The following is a 19,398-nucleotide window of genomic DNA, read 5'->3' as shown; positions in this document are numbered from 1 at the left end:
AGCAAAAATCTATTCATTCTGTGAAAATCTGGATAGTTGAGAGGTATAGTTCAACCGGAGCTGATTTTGAGTTTGCCCCCCCCCCCACAAAATCATGGTTGAATGGGGCCTCCCCCCCTGCAGCCATTCCAATGTCCCATTTCTTGGCTATTTCACCCCATTTACCATAAACACTGTAATGTGCATACTGCTTTACTTCTACAATGATTTGGATTTCATTTAAAAGTTTAATTTACATTTTACAGCACAAACACTAATAGACATCTGCTAAACAAAGCAATGCAGTCTTACAATGAAAATAGACTTAGCATTAAAACTTCTCTGCCCTTGAAACTCACATTCATTGAAACAGCATTGAAACCCATATTCAAAGAAAATACATCTGGCCAGTAGCAGATAAAGATTAACTTTGAGATGTTTTCAAATCATAGGCCCCTTGCACATGAAACATACTTGTTTTCTTTAATACACCTTGCTGAATGTATTAAATTATATTCCTTGTATAATACAGTATAGTTGTTAGAGAACATTTTAAATTTATTGTTTTGAACATTTTTCCAGTAAACAATGAAACAAAATGCATGCACCAATAATGATAACACTGCCCAATTTAGAACATTTCCATCATAAAAGTCTACTCAAACTTCTACAGTTCACCCGTATCAGTAAATAAGCACAATCTCTGCAGAAGTAAAAGTCATCTAAATAATTCCATATTAAAGAAATCTGTAACTAATGAAGAGGTTGCTGCTAGCAAACAACTTTATATTTCATTGTTTCATCTACAAATAAAGTGCCTGTTGCCCTTGAGGAATAAATTGCCCATGTTACATTAAAAAATGATAAGCTAGTAATATTGCAATAGGGAATGGATGCCAAACTGATAACAGGTTGATAGTTACTAGGTACCTCTGCCAAAGAGGACATTCTCAGGACTGCAGCATTCACCCCCTTTAAAGGTACAACACAGTACGGTGTCAGCAATGCATCTACATACTATGGTAATAGAACCCACTGCCTTCTGCATCAAAAGCAAATACACTACCTGTTGTTCTATTAACAATGCAAGCAGACTCAGCATAAGCAGCACAAAACTTCTCTTCCCCTGAAGTGCTTTGGTCCTTATAAAATCCACTCAACACGCAACTGTATCTCTCAACTTTGCAGCACATGAGCACAAGAAATCTGGAAAAAGCCAAAATTTATTTGGGGGGGGGGACAAAAGCCCAAAAACTAGGGACACATTTTAAACATTGCTTGTATAACCTTGGAAGGTTGCTAGAATAAAATGTTGTACTACCGCCATGCATTTCACCACCCAGGACTCTGTGCACTACAGTCAGAGCAACATACCACTATGCCACATCAGCTGCTTCTTGAAAGACTGGAAGACTGAAACTTAAATGGCTATCATTTAGTGAATTCAGTTCTCACCATAGCTCTCAACCTCTTAGCACAAAACACCTGGACAAAGCCAATAATGGGGGAATACAGCTCCCAAACATATTCAGTGAATTCAGTTCTCACCATAGCTCTCAAACTCTTAGCACAAAAAAACCCTGTGCAATGCCAATAATGGGGGAATACATCCGGGACAAATTTCAGACATTGATCTTATAAACTTAGAAAATTGCTAGAATAAAATGTTTTGTGTTACCATGTACTTTCTGATGAATGTGAAGTTTGAAATTCAAATGTCTGTCATTATTTAGTAAATTCAAAATCCAGAAAACTGCAGATTTTATGAGGAACAGAACAGAAGTATGAAGCAAAAATCTGAATGCTTTTCACAAGTGGTGGTGGGTAGGGAATTCAATGTCTTGCTACCTGCACCCAAGGTTGAGGGTTTGAGCCTGAGTTACTCTCTGTAGCCGTTAGTTATAGTTAACTGGGGCATTTTAAACATACACACACACACACACACACACGCACACACACGCACACACACGCACACACACGCACACACACACACACACACACACACACACACACACACACACACACACACACACACACACACACTACCTGAGTGATCCGAATGCACCTGAGTGATCCGGATGCACACAGTCAGTCAGTACCTGAGTGATCCTGATGCACATAGTCAGTCAGTACCTGAGTGATCTGGATGCACACAGCCAGTCAGTACCCACACACACACACACACACACACACACACACTACCTGAGTGATCCAGATGCACACAGACAGTCAGTACCTGAGTGATCTGGATGGACACAATGATTTACACTGATTTACAACATGCACACTGACCAATCAGTGTGCACGTTTTTGAATATTAATGGGGGGGTCATTGTATAATATGTAATAATTGATACTTCCATTAATATATCACAGCATATATAATAATCAGTACTTCCATGAATATACCATAGCATATGCAATAATTAATACATCCATTAATATATCACAGAATATGTAATAATTAATACTTCCATTAATATATCACAGCATATGTAATAATCAGTACTTCCATGAATATACTATAGCATATGCAATAATTAATACTTCCATGAATATATCACAGAATATGTAATAATTAATACTTCCATTAATATATCACAGCATATGGAATAATACTTTCAGTAACAGTTTACCTTTCCATCCAGAATGACACTATTGCTTTTTTCCTCACAAGAATAATAGGAAAAAGCTCACCGAATGATGAAATTTTACTATTCATACAATGATTTCATGAATAGTAATGTCCTTGGGCTTTTCCCAGTTAGGGGTCGCCGCAGCAGAACTCCGGTCCGCTAATAATTGGCAGTGGATTTTTACAGTGCAGAGTTGCCAGCCCACCGCCCAGCCTTCAAAGAAGGCACACCCATTTACACACGCACCTACCTGCATGTCTTTTTAAATGTCACTCGACCGTGGGGAGGACATGTAGACGCCACACAGAAAGCGCTCCAGCCAAGAATCGAATGGGAGAACCTCTTGCTGTGAATACATTACTTAAAGCATTACTATTGATAGCTATTTATTTTTCTGTCCAATTTCACATCTCTAATTCTTTTGTGAAAAAGGATACTATAGTAAAGTCACTGGCTAATTGTTAATATATGAGTGAAATCACTTAACTGGAGTTTATTGGATCAATAAATACATACCAGTAATATGTAGCTGTGTAAGTAAATGGTAGTTGATAACTGCATGTCATTCACTTGTCCATGAAAGGGACAACACATTGTATATTTGCCAAGACTGGAAGATAGCGAGATAATGAACTTAATCATTTTCTCCACTGTTATGTGGTAAAAATGTTAACAAACTGCTGATCTCTGGAGATCATGTTAAGACAAAAGACTCCACAAAGGGGGAAAATGAATAAAAACTGGAATGGCACTAGTACAATGTAAAGGTATTTATTTATTGCTTTTGTTACCGGGAAAGTCTGACTGGGTGCAAGTCTCATTTTCACTGGAGGCCTGGGGATAAATGCTTCATCTTACAGAATGAGTAGCAGGCAGTTATACAAGCTATACATAATACATGCATACATAGGTTGAGCAAGCCATTATGCCCAACAGGGTATGTCTTACTGTACAAATAACACCCAACCAGGGGTGTTATGAGGCCCGATGTCACAGGCTTTACTTACACAGTAACACACACCCTGGATGGCATTATTGTGCTTAGAGAATTGGCTGCCTGTAAAATTGTTGTGTTTTACTTATTTATTTATTTTTATTACTCTGTTATATTTTACATGTTTTTGATGTAAAATAATTCCTCCACCTAATGTTTCAAAGTTAATGTAGAATATGTAAATGGTATTGTAGGAAGCATTTTACATCTAAATATAAAATTTAAGAAATATCTATATACTTACTTTATTTTTTGATCCCTTTCCCCTAAAATTTGTGGTTTGTTGAATGTCATAGAGGAATGAGGCCACTAAATAATGACATACATTTGACTTTTAGAATTTATTTCCTTAACACAAATCCTGTTATTTATGCTACTTTGTAATTTAATAAAAACAATATTTAAATTCTATTCCTAATTTTGAGCCTGTGTTCCCCCTTTACTTCAGGTTTTATTTATTTTTCTTGGTCTAAGAGGTCGAGAGGTATGCAAGCCACTTTACTGCTGCTGCCACTAGTAACCTGATCTCATTCTCTCTCTCTCTCTCTCTCTCTCTCTCTCTCTCTCTCTCATACACAAATACTTGCACTTCAGAAAATGCATGCTAACACAAATCCTCTATATCTCAGTCACACACACCTCACTTTCATGCATGCACACATGCATATGCTCACACACAGATTAAAACTTACACACACACACACACACACACATACTTTTTTCTGTTTCATTTAGTTATTACACTTGCTAAACAGCAAAAGCTTAGCGGGTGTAAAAAAGGGCTCAATCGATCTCACTCTCACTGACATGCATGCATGCATGCACTCGCACACAGAGACATAAATACACGCACTTTTGCTTTTAATTTTCTATTTTTATATAGATTTTGCACTCACTAGACAGCAAAAGTGCTGCTTAGTGAGTGTAAAATAATGGCGACCGTTATGTTACTTTCAGCCCGAGCTCCACGGCAGCTTGATATGCTGTTATGAAGCAGCGGACTCATTTTGCAATGGGCATTACCTGTAGATTTACACCCTGCTGGAGAACATTTGCTGTCCAATCAAGTTGCCAATCTACAGGTCACCCATTCTCTAATAATGATATAACAGTTAAAAAAATAATAAATGTACATACACAGAAGTAGTAAATGAACATACATAGAATTGTAATGATATGACAGTTAATGAAAACATGACAGTCAAATGAAGAATACAGTAAAATATTAGCTAATATCAAGCATACAGGAGTCTAGTTAAATGACATCAGCTACAAATAGATACTGAGTAGGAGACAAGTGAGGCAATTGCAGGATGAAGATGGTTACAACTTATGAAAGAGTATTGAGGACATCAGTGTAAAAGGGAGATAGAGATAGTAGTGGAGAAGGGTAGTTGATAGACAGATAGCTAAAGATTGCAAAGAAGTAGCTGTACTATGGCCAGTTAAATAAAAGAGTGGTGACTGTAAGGGTGTAGAGACTGTCCAGGAACATCACATGTACAGAGCTGGCAACTGAGTAGCAAGGACTTTACCTGAGATTTATGTGTTTTTAGGGAGAGCTCTTGTCGTATTGTTAGTGGGATGGAATTCCAGGATTTAGCAAGGTGGTAGGAGAATAGTGATTTGACAGCAGAATTGTTGGATTTGGATACATATAATGGGTATTTTATTTTTTATGAGTTGCACATAAAGCCTTCTTCTATGAGAGCACTTTCATTCTAGGTTCAGTGGATGTATTCATACAAATAAATCTTTTTTTCAAAAAAAAAAAAAAATAGAAAAACAGACCAACTTATAGTAAGCTGTAAATTATTAGAAAACATCAAGAGATCCAGTAATATGCAGAGTCAAAGAAGGAATGCTTCAAAAAGTGTCACTCCATTCAGAATGTGCATTGCTACATGTCCTAGTAACAGAAGAGAGATTTTTAGCCTAGAGTAAGACAGAGAAGTGACCTTTAGTCAATGGAGAAAGGACAGATCAGGTTTTAGTAACAATCAGGCAGACCCCATCTGAACAAAGAAGCTACATCATATTGCATTAATGTCAGAGGTGGAATGTCTGCTAGAGCTGGAGTCAGAATTAATCCAACTAAGTGCAGGATTAAGAGAGAAGCTTTGAACTAAGAAATAAAAAAATAAACTGTTTCAAATCATGTGTTCAAGGAAAAGACATAAGCATATAAGGACCACTATGAATGAATACAGAGACAAATACTAAATGAAATAAGAACATAAATAAGCTAGAAAATTTGGAGTTGAAACCCATGATGAGAAAATGAAAGTTTTACAGTGCATGTCTGAGAGACAGGATGTAAATTATAGTAAAACAGAATGAAAGGAAATTTCTACAAAAGTGTCATTGTGTACTAAACATAACAAACTGTACAAAGGTGGATATTTTATTTACTTAGCTGGGTAAGCCCACTGGACAAAAGTGCTTGCATTTCAGGGACACCCTGTGAGTACTGTCTGATCAAGTGACTTGCTTAGAGTTATACAGTATGCAAATGGAGGGTGTAAGGAATCATAATCTGTCCCACTGAGTGCAAGAAGCATCTGGTCAGCAGCTCAGAACCTTAATCCTATACACTAACTCTTAGACAGTTTCAAAATTATATCATAAAATCCTAAGATAAATGTTATTAATGACATACTCAAGTTCAGTCATGAATATAAAACGGGGGTAACTGTAAAATGTGCAACAGTACAAGAGGTTTTATCAGTCTGTTATGGGTTATTAGAAAGGGTAGAGTGATACTGAGACTATAGGTGACCAGAGGAGGAACATTTTATAACAAAGCAAATGAGAGAGTTAAACTGTTTCAAGTAGAAACTTAGAGGGGGTGGGATGTCCAGAGAACAGGAAGTCCTGGACACAAACACATGCACACACACACACACACACACACACACACACACACACACACACACACACACACACACACACACACACACACACACACACACACACACACTTATATGAACAGACCAGTCCTCAGCCACCCGCAATTTCTGAGATGGTGAAGTTTAACAGCAGTGAGTGCTTTGATCCACTTGTGAATTTCATCAAGCAAATGTTATATGTGATGCGCGGATGAAGTATTTACTCACTGATTGAAGATTGCTTTGTTCTAGTTCTTTAATGTTTAGATTGCTGTGGTCTTAGAGTGACATAACTGATTTCTGGATTTTTGGCTTTTATATATGTAAATGTATTTGTACATATCTCTATATATCTGTATACCTATATATGTGTGTGCATATGTAAGCAGGGGGCTACTTCAGAAGACTGACAAACCAAAAGTCTGAATCCCAAAAGACTGAAATTTCAAAATACTGAACACATTTTTAAAGCAGGGGCAAGCCCCCCTGCACCCCTCACATGGGGAGCTGTGCCCCCCACACCCCCTGTTAACTATATATACCAAATCCATGATTGTACAGTAAAGAAGGGGCAAATTCCATCATTCAGTAATTTGAATTTTCAGTCTTTTGGGATTCAGTCTTTTGGATTTTCAGTCTTCTGAAGTAGACTCATATGCAGATATTAATACAGATAGATATATCTATTTGGGTATACTTTGATAAACAGGAATACACATTTTTTGGAGTGGGGCTCCCCAGCCCAAAACAAGATATGGTGGCTTCTTAGGTTTGGAAGGAATGTTAAAGAAATAATGACATTGTCTCTAGCCCCCACACAAGTTACAGTTATTTATAAACAGGGCTGGTCTTAGACTAGGTGAGATTCAGGGCAGAGGTGACTACTCAGCCCATATCAAAATTCACTTACAATACCTTGGTGTGTGGTCGGGCACCTGTCCCAGGAAGCTCTGATGGTCTGTATTTTCTGTGATTCAGTTTATCCCGTATTTTTGGAGAGATTACTGTTAAAATGAGTACATGATAAGGTGGTCAGCTCCTTTATCCAGACACAGACATCCCTCACAGAACAGTTATGGCCACTTATGTGTACAGCCCGGACATCTGGTTGTGAGGGAAGAGGATGGCTGTGGAATGTATTTCACCTTTGTTCCAAATGAGCAGTGGCCACACATTAAAATATTGCCCATTGCTTCACATAAATCACGTTAGTCCTTCAAGGGCAGAACAATAAGCAGCCAGCACCAGCCCCAGCAACTGTATATGTTTACACATATCATGTGTCCAGCTAAGTAGTCCATCTTATTTCTTACAAATGCATACTAGTCCTGCAAAGCCAGGTAGTGACTAATTAAATGGAGCAAATGACAAGATGGTCAGTTACTTTTATCCAGCCAATCCTAAAACCAACCCAACAGTTATAGCCACAATTTCTGATGGCTATGTAATATTATTTCAGCTCTACAAAAAAAAGTTGGCACATATTAAAGTATTCCAAGTTGGTCAACACAAATTACAAAGCCAGAAATATTGCCAAAAATATCTGGTGGATCGCTGCCAGCATTGCTGTAAAAATAATAAAAACACTTGTCGCACCTTCTGACATCAGTAACATTGCATTCTTCTTAACTGTCCAGAACTCTGCAGCACATCCCACATTTTTGTGTCATATTTTTGACCTATTCCTCTTATTATTTATTTATTTATTTTTTGTAAATTGCTGCCTGAATGTTATATTTTTAGTCAGTCAACAAAGCCAGTGATTAGAGATTCATTGCTGCTGCAGTAAAAAATTTTGGACTGTTGCTTGTATGTCTTTGTGCCTATGTATTTGAATGTCATTGTAAGGTGTCTCCACTGTGACCTATTGACATTCAAGACTAATGAGACATCATCTGTGGCAGCCATCACACTGGGCATTTCATTACTCTAAAAAAAGATAAATAACTAAACTTGGAAAGAGTACCTCTACAAGGAAAGCACCATTGGCAGCTGCCTAGTTAATCTATGCATTAGGCCGGCCTTGGTGCTACATCAGGGTTTTGTAAAAACTGACCATTACTATTTGCAATATAAGTCTAATAATCCACTGTAGCCTAGAAAATGGCAGCTCCAACTATTCTACTGATACAAAGGGATGTTGCCATAAATATCTGTGATTAAGAATTGTTGATTAGGCTATAAACACTGAAACACTTACTTCAAGTGGAAGAGCTGATTGCCACCATTTTGAGTGATGTAAATGTCTTCCTAAAACAGGTGCAAGTGCTGCTTGTCAAGCAGGTATAACTTGGTGATGATATTAAATGTATGTGATGGATAATATGCTCGGGGGCTTGTTAGTGTCTAAAGCATTACTATTCTGTATGGTTTCTGTACCATATTCAAATGTTTGTATGTGGTGCACATTTGGACAATTAGCTAATTACTGCAAAATTAGCAATTGAATACTTTGAATATTGTTGCTGCTTTATATAAAGTGTTGAAATGGTTACTGAGCTGTGGACTAAGATCAAAAGTAAAAGTGTGAGTGTGGTCAATCAGAGACTGAATGTTTGCATGTTGTGCTACTGATACATTTTTGTTAAATACATTTGTATGTAACTTCAGGTTACCTGAACAATATCTAATATTTCTGAGGTTTGTGGAAAGGTTAAAGTATGTGATTTACTCTAGAAACCAGAGAAAAATAAGCTTTACATGTTATTACTTGATGGTGAATAATCCAAAGGGAAAGGTTAGAAGGGTCCATGGCAACACCAGAGATCATCAGCAGTTAGCTTTGCATCACATTTCAGGTATAGTGCAATGATTTGCATGTAGACAGTACTTCCTAGATGTTAACTAGTACTTATGTTAACAAGTCTTGCAGATCTTTGAATCAGTTCAGTTTGTTTAGTGTTAAAATTCACAACAGGATTATTCATTTGTGTTCTTTTATTAACATGTATCTTACCAGATACTGAAAATATATTAATTAAGTTTAGGATCATTTCAGATAATAATGTTATTATTAGCATTGTAGGTAGCCTCTCTAATGTTATTTTAGGTGCACCAGGATTATCTGTATTTAAACAAAAAACAAAGAAGTATATTCTAATATCAAACCTGGAAACTATATCTATGGCTAATGCAATTGTTGCAACTATATTAAATCAGGATGCTTTTTTAACCTCCTGTTTCTGGCTATAAGCATTACTTTCAGACCTTTTGTGTGCGATGCAAAATGTCTGGTATGTTTAGTAAACTGCCATTGTGGATGCTTTTATATATGGAAGACTATCTCATTTTTAAACAATGGATGAAGGAACATTTAATTGATGTTGATGAAGAACAATATGATAACGCTCTTTTGTGATGTATTAGATAATGAAAAAAATCATGTTTTCATGTTTCAGGCTGTCTGTTGTTTAACAGATGTGAATATGGGTGGTCCAAATTTCTCATCCTCTTGCCTCCTGAATTCAACTGGCAAATTGCTTTCAATGTGCATGTGCATTTTTTTTAAACACGACCATTTCTGTCTATTTCTATCACTGAAAGGTAGACAATCATCTTTTAAACAGATACATTTCACTGAAAGCTAGGTAATCATCTTTTCAACAGATACATTTCATTAGAAAAATGTTATCCTGTGTAATAAACTCAATTATATTTAATATTTCTGTTTTAATAGTTTTATTTTGATATAACAGCATTTTTGCATAGTAATATAAAATGTATATTGTTGCATGTCAATAAACTTGAACTGTAGTTTGGTGAAGTTATATGATTATTGTTGTTGTGCAACTTAAACCATTGTGAGATAACTACTGGATGGAAAATCATTTTTATTACATTCCATTGACTTAACATTAGTAGTCATTTATTTAGTGTATGGCCTGCATTAGCAATGAGTTCCAAAGTGGCCTCTAATTTATTACCATCACTTCACTGGGTGAAGGATGCAGCCTAAAGCCTAATTACTTGTTTGAGTCCATAGTCCATGGAACTGCGTTTTAGTTTTATCTGAAGCCATTTACCATTTCATATCAAGCAAGAGAGATAAACAGTTTTAATAACAGGCAGCAGAATACTGCTTTTCTTACGGGAAAAAAAAACTCTGGTCTTAGGAACACACAGTTTAAGAAATTCTACTCTCTAATTTTGATCAGAGGTGGAGGTTGAAGCATGGAAGAAGAGAAAAATTTGGCTTAACATTTCTATGGTCTGTAATAGACAAAACACTAAACAAACAGCCACTTTAACCAAATGTGTTCTTTCACAGTCTATGTAATGTTTAGAACAGCACAAAACAATTAGTGGATTTCAGTTTTCCACATGCTTGGACATCCACTATGCTCATTCATGATGGACATGGTCTAGACTGGGAATTGCCTCCCAACAACTGCCAGCACTGCAGGAAGTACCAAGATTTGATACTACATCCCAGTGTAGGCTCTCAGTTTCACTAGACCAGATCTTAACATCTGATTTATCAGCACATAGGCATGAATGGCTCTTTTTATTGGTTTAAGATTTTTAAAACTACTTCTCAGATATTGAATCCTGTTGAACTGAATGCTTTCAAAAAAGATTTTCAGTTTTATACCTACAAGAAAGGATCATATTACTGACACTTTAACACCACTCAGGTTGTTCACAAGGAATCTGAGTCTTGTAACTTGCTTAGCAAGGACCAGTTCACACTTCCTTCTGGATTTTTATTGTAAAGGAGGTTTACTGTTTTCAACCCATCCCAGCTGTATTAGTTTGACCTCCTCAAAAAATATTTGAGAATGAGATTCATGCAAGAATTTCAAAACCAAGTAAGTGAAAAATCATCTTAGTGGTACTCAATGAACTGCACTTAGCAGTCATAGTAATGATGCAAATATTTATTTTATAAAGGATGATAAGAGATGAGGATTAGATTTGATGGACATTAACTCTACAATGCAAACATGTAAACTGTTAACTGAGAGAGATTCCTGTAAGGAAGTTGGTCTAGATCTTATTAAAGTGAGTTACAAGGAAGTTGCTTCATTTACTGAGATGAATATTAACAATTGTGCTATTGCCTTAGACTCGGTGAGTTTCCTTACAACTAGGCATCTTCAATTTGTTGAAATTGTTGGTATTTCTCAATGACTTAAAATATCCATCTGATCTACCACTGTATCACATTATATCGTCCACTGATTCTAATACAGAGCGCAACACTTTATGCCAAATAAATAATTAAAAAGGTGGTCAGAAGTATTCAATTGATCATTCTTGATTCAGTGGACTGCAATGAAAAAACTAAGAGAATTAATATTGCATGTAGTGAATTTTTGTGACAGTCTATACCACAGTGTAGCTGCAATCATTCCTTACCATCTTGGGTATTATGGCTCAATGAATATTTCCGTTCCCATATGTGCTTTGTTAAAAGAAAAATTAATGCTTTTTGATACTGTATATAGTTTTGGGTTTGGGTGGTGGACACAGTGAGAGAGGTGCAGAGGGTAAAAAAAAAAAGTAAACACGTTTCTACATGACTTTGATTTTTTGCAGATACATGGCAGCAAGTATTAGTAGCAAATTTTTGACATGGCAATAGGAATGCAGTATCCTACACTTATGATAACATAGTTCTTGCTGAATGGAAGTACTTGATAGTTTGTAGCTTGTTTTTTGTAAGTTTTTAGAAAGCTACATATTCTTCATTGTAGACTTTTTACTTGATCAGGCACTGAACAAATGCTGGATTATTTTCAGGCTCATTTGATGAGCACATCGACTTTTTGAGGCTTTGCTTTTGTGTTAGTAAAGTGACCATTGCTCTTTTTGGATTCCATGCTTAGTAAGTATCTGGAAATACAAAAGAGTTGGTTACTAGTAGAGCTCAGAATAATGTAGGCAATAATTTGAACTTCAGTTTTTAGAGTATGCTTCCTGATCACATCAAAAAAAAAAAAAAAAGATTATGGAATCCCAGAAAATGCAGGTTTCTTTTCTGGCCATCTCTGATGACATGTTCAATTAAAAAAGGTAGATATAAGGCAAGTTGTTATTTGAAACATCTTTTGGATGACATTTTGAAGAGGATAATGATATAAAAGGCAAATATAAACCCATTAGTTTTAGTTATTCTGAAAATGATGAACCTGATTTGGCCATTACTTTAGATATGATCTTAGGGATGGATCATACCTGCAATTTTGGCATCCCTTTGATCAAACATGTGACAAATGTGTATTATATTTTAATGGGTCAGCCTGAGGTAAAAAGAGTGATAAGTGTATCTCCTGTTTTTAACAATAAAAAGGAACCAATCTGAAATCTGATTTTGAACATGTTCTAGTTATAGACAGTCCAAAGGTAAGAGGCACTTTTTGTATGTGACACTTGCAAATAGTGCTGGTCAATTTCAAAACAGTCATTCATTTTATTATAATAATTCTGATAACAGTTATTCTATCCCTAACTATTTTATTTGCAGTTCAGGCAATGCTGTATACATTATGGGTTGCTCTAATAATAATACATTCTGAGTTGGATATACTACAAGAAAATTAAGCACCCACACTTATGGACAGATTTAATCTACTGGGAAGAAGAAAAGGAGAAATTTTGGACATTCGGTTGACTGCACACATTCTAAGCATTTTCTGGTTTGTGTCGCTAATTTTAGTGAGCCTGATTTGCAGGGAAGAGATTGGGAGGCATTGTTGAATTAAGAGGAATACACCTGGTAAATTGCCTTGAATGTCCCAGCTATGTCTGGTCATAATGAGCATTTACATTTTAAAAGTGCCGTAAAATGCTTGATCTTTATTTTAAGCAAGTTGGTATTTTTGATCGTCTGATGAAGTCTTGTAATATTTCACATGAAAGTGCAAACCTTTTATTGCTTAGCATTGCTTAGCAAATAAAGTATTTAATCATATTCTCCTGCTGTAAGAGTTTCTTTACTATGAAGTTTTCTTTTCAGGGCTGCAGTTGGTAGTCTTAGTTTATTGTTTATTAATTATATTCTTCTCTAATGCTATTGCATAATATTCCAGAATGCCTAATTTTTTGTAATACTTTAGTTTTCTTTAGAGTGATATCAGTGTAGATAACTGCTTTCATCTGATCTTTCCAGAGTATGTGCTCTGTATAACTTGTTCTTTGATTTCTGTATCTATATCTATGTATCTATACCTATCTATTTATATTATATATATATATATATATATATATATATATATATATATGTGTGTGTGTGTGTGTGTGTGTGTGTTTGTGTGTGTGTAAATTTATAGTTTCTTGTCAAAAACTATTAAAGTTTGCTAATGATACTAGCCATGAGTTTTGTTTACAAATAGGGAGCAAGCAGGCATAAGATGGTAGAAACATGATTAAGATGTAATCAAGATAATGGTGGATTAAGATTGTACATAACCACCATTTCTAAATATATTATTAATATTAAAAAAAAACAGTAAGTAATGTTGGCTGTACTTCTGGATTCAAACCATGACACAATGCAAAATAGTCTAAAGATCTGAGTGTTATCTGCACAGACCATACATGAACTCATGCTTCACTTTGGTAAAAATCACACATTTGAAGGGACAATGACATGATATTGTAGCAAGGGAGAATGTACACATAAGTCTTCATCAAAGTAATGATAATTGTAACATTTCATAAGGTGTACATTACATCATGAAGCCTAATAAACATATAAGAGTAACTGTATCACACTTTGAAGTCATCAGCTTGTAGTTCTATAGCACATTAAGGCTAAGCACATTTGTGTGGAGGTAACTGCAGTAATGTGGCCAAAGTGAAAATCTTTAGTCTCTGCTATAGGACGTGAAAATGAATATGCTGGCCTTGACCTTTAGAGTGCCATGCCAGGCATCACACAAATACTGAAGGAAATTAAAGGGAAGTTTTATGTGTCATCTCTGGCCATGTGTGCTGTGTGTAATTTTTTTTTACCAGATTAAACATGAAAAGAGGTTAATAAGACATTGGTGAAAATGAAGGGCAAGCAGACGGTAGGGCACTGGGTAAAGAATATAAGAATGTGCAGGATGATGGTAGGAGTGAACCATAGCTATTCACTTCTTCACAAGATAAATGTATAATTGTAAAAATATTTTGATGACTTTAGTTAATTACCACATCGGGGGGGGGGTAGAAACAACTGAATAATGTTGTAGTTCCAATTGGAGCAAGTCAACTGTGTCAAGCAGACACACAGGTGAAGTGGAGAGTTATGTATGGGGTGTAACTTATTTTTTATTTATTTATTTATTTTTTTTGTGAGACAGGTCCCCATTTTTTTTCTTTTGTTTTGTCTGGAGAAGGAAATGTTGGGGAAAGTGATTAGGAAGAAGAGCATTAGGTAGGTTGGGTAGGTAAAGTTAGATAACAGGTGTAGACATGCAAGGCAGACAGGGATGAAGATGACACAAAAAGTTGGGGACACCATGATTGTAGATAGGGAAGATAGGGAAGGGATATTGGAAGCACATCTGTGTTCAGCATAAGTATAGAGATAATCTAGTTTTCATCCTCAGACCTGTCAGCACTGCCTCTTGTAACAAATACCTTGGTCAGTGATGGACAGGGCATTGACTTAGCTATTAGATGCAGAACTTTTTCAATGCTTCCAGTTCAGGCACTGAGACACCTCTCCATAATGTCCTCCATCAGCCCAGTCAGATCATGAAGGATGATGAAGGTGCCACATCCACTAGCACTACTCCCTGTGGGTACCACTGCACCAGCCCCTGGGGCAGAGCAACCTGAGGCAGTCAGAGCAGGTAGTACAGGATTGGTGGAGGTAACACTGACAGTTTGGGATCCAGATATGCTGAGTGTCTCTGCTGCTGGTGGTGGTGAAGCCGATGAAGCCACCTATGAAGATGTGGCAGGCCGATCCTTGGTGGTCTGTCTAGCTCCAAGTACTGATGGTCAATTGTGCTTTCATCAGGAATGTTTGTCCAAAAAAAATAAAATAAAATGAAACAAAATAAAATAAAATAACAAAAAGACAGAAAGAGATAAATTGCAAGGGTGAGAGAAAATAAACATTAATTCCATATCAGTGTTATATTTCAAAATATATCCACAAATGCATATCGATGGGGTAACAATTGCCACATTCAAATAGGAATGTAAAGTCATAAATGTATAATAAGACACATCAGCATCTGTATCATTATATACATTATGTAATATATCTTTAGGGAATGTTGCATACATAATATATGCATTTCAATGAAAGAAATACATTTACAAAGGTTTACTTCTAATGATACTTTATCTGTGACAGAAATATATATTTTTTATTATATTAATCAAAATTATAACATAATTGCTGCGACCTGGTTTTGAACCCACACACAAGTATGTTATTCATACATCGCCTAATGCAATGGTAAACAGCTACTGGAGCAGATATGTATATTTTATTTATATATATATATATATATATATATATATATATATATATATATATATATATATATATATATTGAGAGAGAAAGAGAGAGAAATAAGGTATGTCTAATCAGTGGTGTGTATGTCTAGGTTATACTGACTAATGACCTGAAATTTGTTACAGTCATTACATTTCCTCCAGCAATCTGTGAGGTGAGCCAGTATCCCTAATGCTTCTGCTGTCTCTTCAGCAGCTGTACAGAAAAGAAAACAGAAGAGAAAAGAAAAAGCATTATGACCAAAGTATATTGTTTTGCCAGTCCATCGTGTAGTATTGGTTGCATTTGGGTGATTATACTTATACATCTCAGGGATGTTTCCAGTTCTAAATTCTGCCTACCATCAGCTCTGAAGGACCTGGTTGTACCTGTTCATGTCACTATAATAGTGATGATCATCTCCCAGGCCCTTGCTTACACTTATCAAGGGTATCAGAACTTGTCAGAGATTTGGGATGCATGGCTAAGCTTAAAAAGGCCTTTGTCATCGTTAGCCTTGTAAACACCTATGAAGCTATGAACATATGACATTGTTTATCAGTGCTTGGAATACTAGTTGCACTGGTGACAGCCTTTGTCAAGCTACTCCAAGCCTCATCTTTGTTAGGAGACCAGATGTTGTCCTCCTTCAGTAACCTGCAGCTGTAGCATTTTACAAGGAATACCACAAAGATCCAGGACTCCTCTACATACCATCTTTGAACTCTAAATGGAGCACAACCCTCACTGTCACCTGCCATGTCTTCTGAAGGATGTCTGGAAATATGGCAGGGACTGGCACAAAATTGAGACCTAGCATGTACCACCATGTCTGCAGCTATGGACAACCACATCAACTGTATCTGTACATTAGAAAGCACAAATATTGCATTGCATAGACTTTAGGGGAATGATTGCTTCAAATATGGCAATGAGACTTGGATTGATGATCAGTGTATTTATACATGCACCACTGAGAATTCAACAAATGCTTTTGGATGAGGTTATGTGATTTGCTTTTGAACTGACATATTGACACCTCTGTCCATACTCCTGTATGGTAGCTGTTAATCATACATATACTCTCGTGAAACAAAAATATAACATGACATTTTCAATAATGTTGGTAATAATAACTGTTGTTCATAGAGTTATACTAATTCTTACAATGTCTTGGTGGGACATACATTTGACAACATGTTTCATACCTCCTGGGAATTGAAACCATGGCCAAAGAATTATGTAGGGCTGCTATATTATATGCATTAAATGTTAATGGCACAAGAGAAGTCACATTTTCAGGTTATACTATGAAGTATTACTATTTGAACATTAGAGGATCTGGCCAAAATCTGGGAGCCATTATGGGCTGGAGTGGCACTTGTTATGTCATTGGGCTTTTATCACATGTTGAGGAATGTGCCATACTTATGTTAAATGATTTAATGTCCTGAACACCAACTGATGATAATTGTAATAAGTCATACTTCATTCCACATAAATTGTGGTAACATTATACATCTGGAAGTCTACATTAGAAAAAGTCTGAGCATTGCTATTTAGCATTCATTACACACAATTGTGTTACAGCTTTTGTTTTGAGAATTGATCATCATGATCAATTATTAACAATAAGTCACTGACAATAGTTATTCTTACCCTCTTCATTAAAACAACCCTTATCTGGATTTGAGCTCTGAATTTCTTCTCTTTTGATTCAAAACTCACTGCATTAACACATTGAACCACAGAGAAAGTTACATAACAGATGTAATGTTCTACACTCAGTACTGTCCAGAATGTTGACTGAAGTGCATTGGCACCAGTCTTATTTGTCATTCCAGATTCAATTATATTACTAAGTTTTTGATTAGGAAGTGAACTCTTGTTCACTGCCATTGACTACTGACAGTCTTTGAAGTGCTGTGCAAAGGCAGGAGATTAAAAAATATATATTTAAGGAACCTTCTGATTTATACAAGTGGTGGCCTTTTAAAATATGTAGCTTCAAATCCAGTGGCTATGGAATTAACCTCAAACATTCAGTATCTTAACAGTGTTTACCACATGATAACATTCATTTCTGTTATACAACCATCATGCCTTCATGTAATGACACTTCTTCATGAAGGAACCATGCAGGACATTATATAACCTGATTTTATACACAACTTATACAAGCAAGATTTACATCTTTTAAAGGAAATGTATCACTATCATGAGTACTAGTTTTGATATATTTGCAGTTGTTTTTATTAATTATCCATATTTTCATATTCGTTATGTTGCTGCTTTTATTCGCTCACACTTTAGTCCATATCATACTTGTTACATCATGCATATTAAAATGTGGTTTTACTTATAAAAAGTAGTTCAGGTTCTAGCACAAGAAAATTTGTGTTACTGGAAATAGTAACATTGACATATCAAAAACAAACATAGCAAACAATGGAATCAAATCCTGCATTATTGTTGTTATTACTCAGATCTTACTGCACTAGTGATATCCAGAGTGCTGATGGAAGCCCAATGCCACCAGACTCATTTGCACTATTGACAGCATCAGAAATTAAATTTTTGTTGAGTTTTGCATTATGAAGTGAGCTGTCATTCACTGCTAGTGGCTGCTGACAGCTCCCTATGTACAATGTCAAGTGTGGAGCAAAGGATGAAGCCAAAAAACATTTTAATCTGCCTTTGTGTAATATTTTCTCAACTTTGTGGTCTTATACCATGAAAATGTGTACATTAAAGATCACTACTTTCACACAAACATCACCCTCTCTTGATCTGAACTTTGAAACCATGGTATTAACATGAAACATTCAAGATGATTTACAGTATTTGCCACATATGCATACATATTATGAAGAAGAAAAAGTAGAGTACATATACTCCAGCTATGACATTGTAATAATTTATATTGAGTCCAGCATAACCATTTTCTCACACTTGTCCTTTGTCATTTTATAGTAGATGTTTAGATAAATATGATATTTGTACCAGTTAAGCAAATAACTCATGTCACAGTGCTAATAAATGTTTGCATTGCAATGATGTTGTCTTCCTTTTCTTTAGTGAGCAGTAGTCTTTTTTGATGCAGATGCATTTATAAACTAAATGCAATCTAACTTGCATTTAGTTAAAAATGTTTTTGCATGTTCAACTGTTATGCACTTAGTATATAGGATGAAAAACATTTTACTCAGACTCACAGTTACTGCATAAGCATTTATTCATAAAAGTGGTATGAAGGTGATCTCTTAAGACAGTCGATGTAATCACAAATTTTGTTGTAAGTCTATTCTCCCTAATACTCTGTCAGTAAGTGTACACCAAAATGGCAGGAGTGTGAAACACTTAACTGTTTCTGCACTACTACTAATGATTCACGCCTGCAAGCCATTGGCTAGCCTCATTCTTCATACTCACTCTTGTATATCTAGATCATGTGCACA

This window comes from Protopterus annectens, chromosome 1.part0 (genome assembly GCF_019279795.1).
Source record: "Protopterus annectens isolate FY-2018-M chromosome 1.part0, PAN1.0, whole genome shotgun sequence".
Lineage (NCBI taxonomy): Eukaryota > Metazoa > Chordata > Ceratodontiformes > Protopteridae > Protopterus > Protopterus annectens.
Note: the sequence above shows the minus strand (reverse complement) of the source record.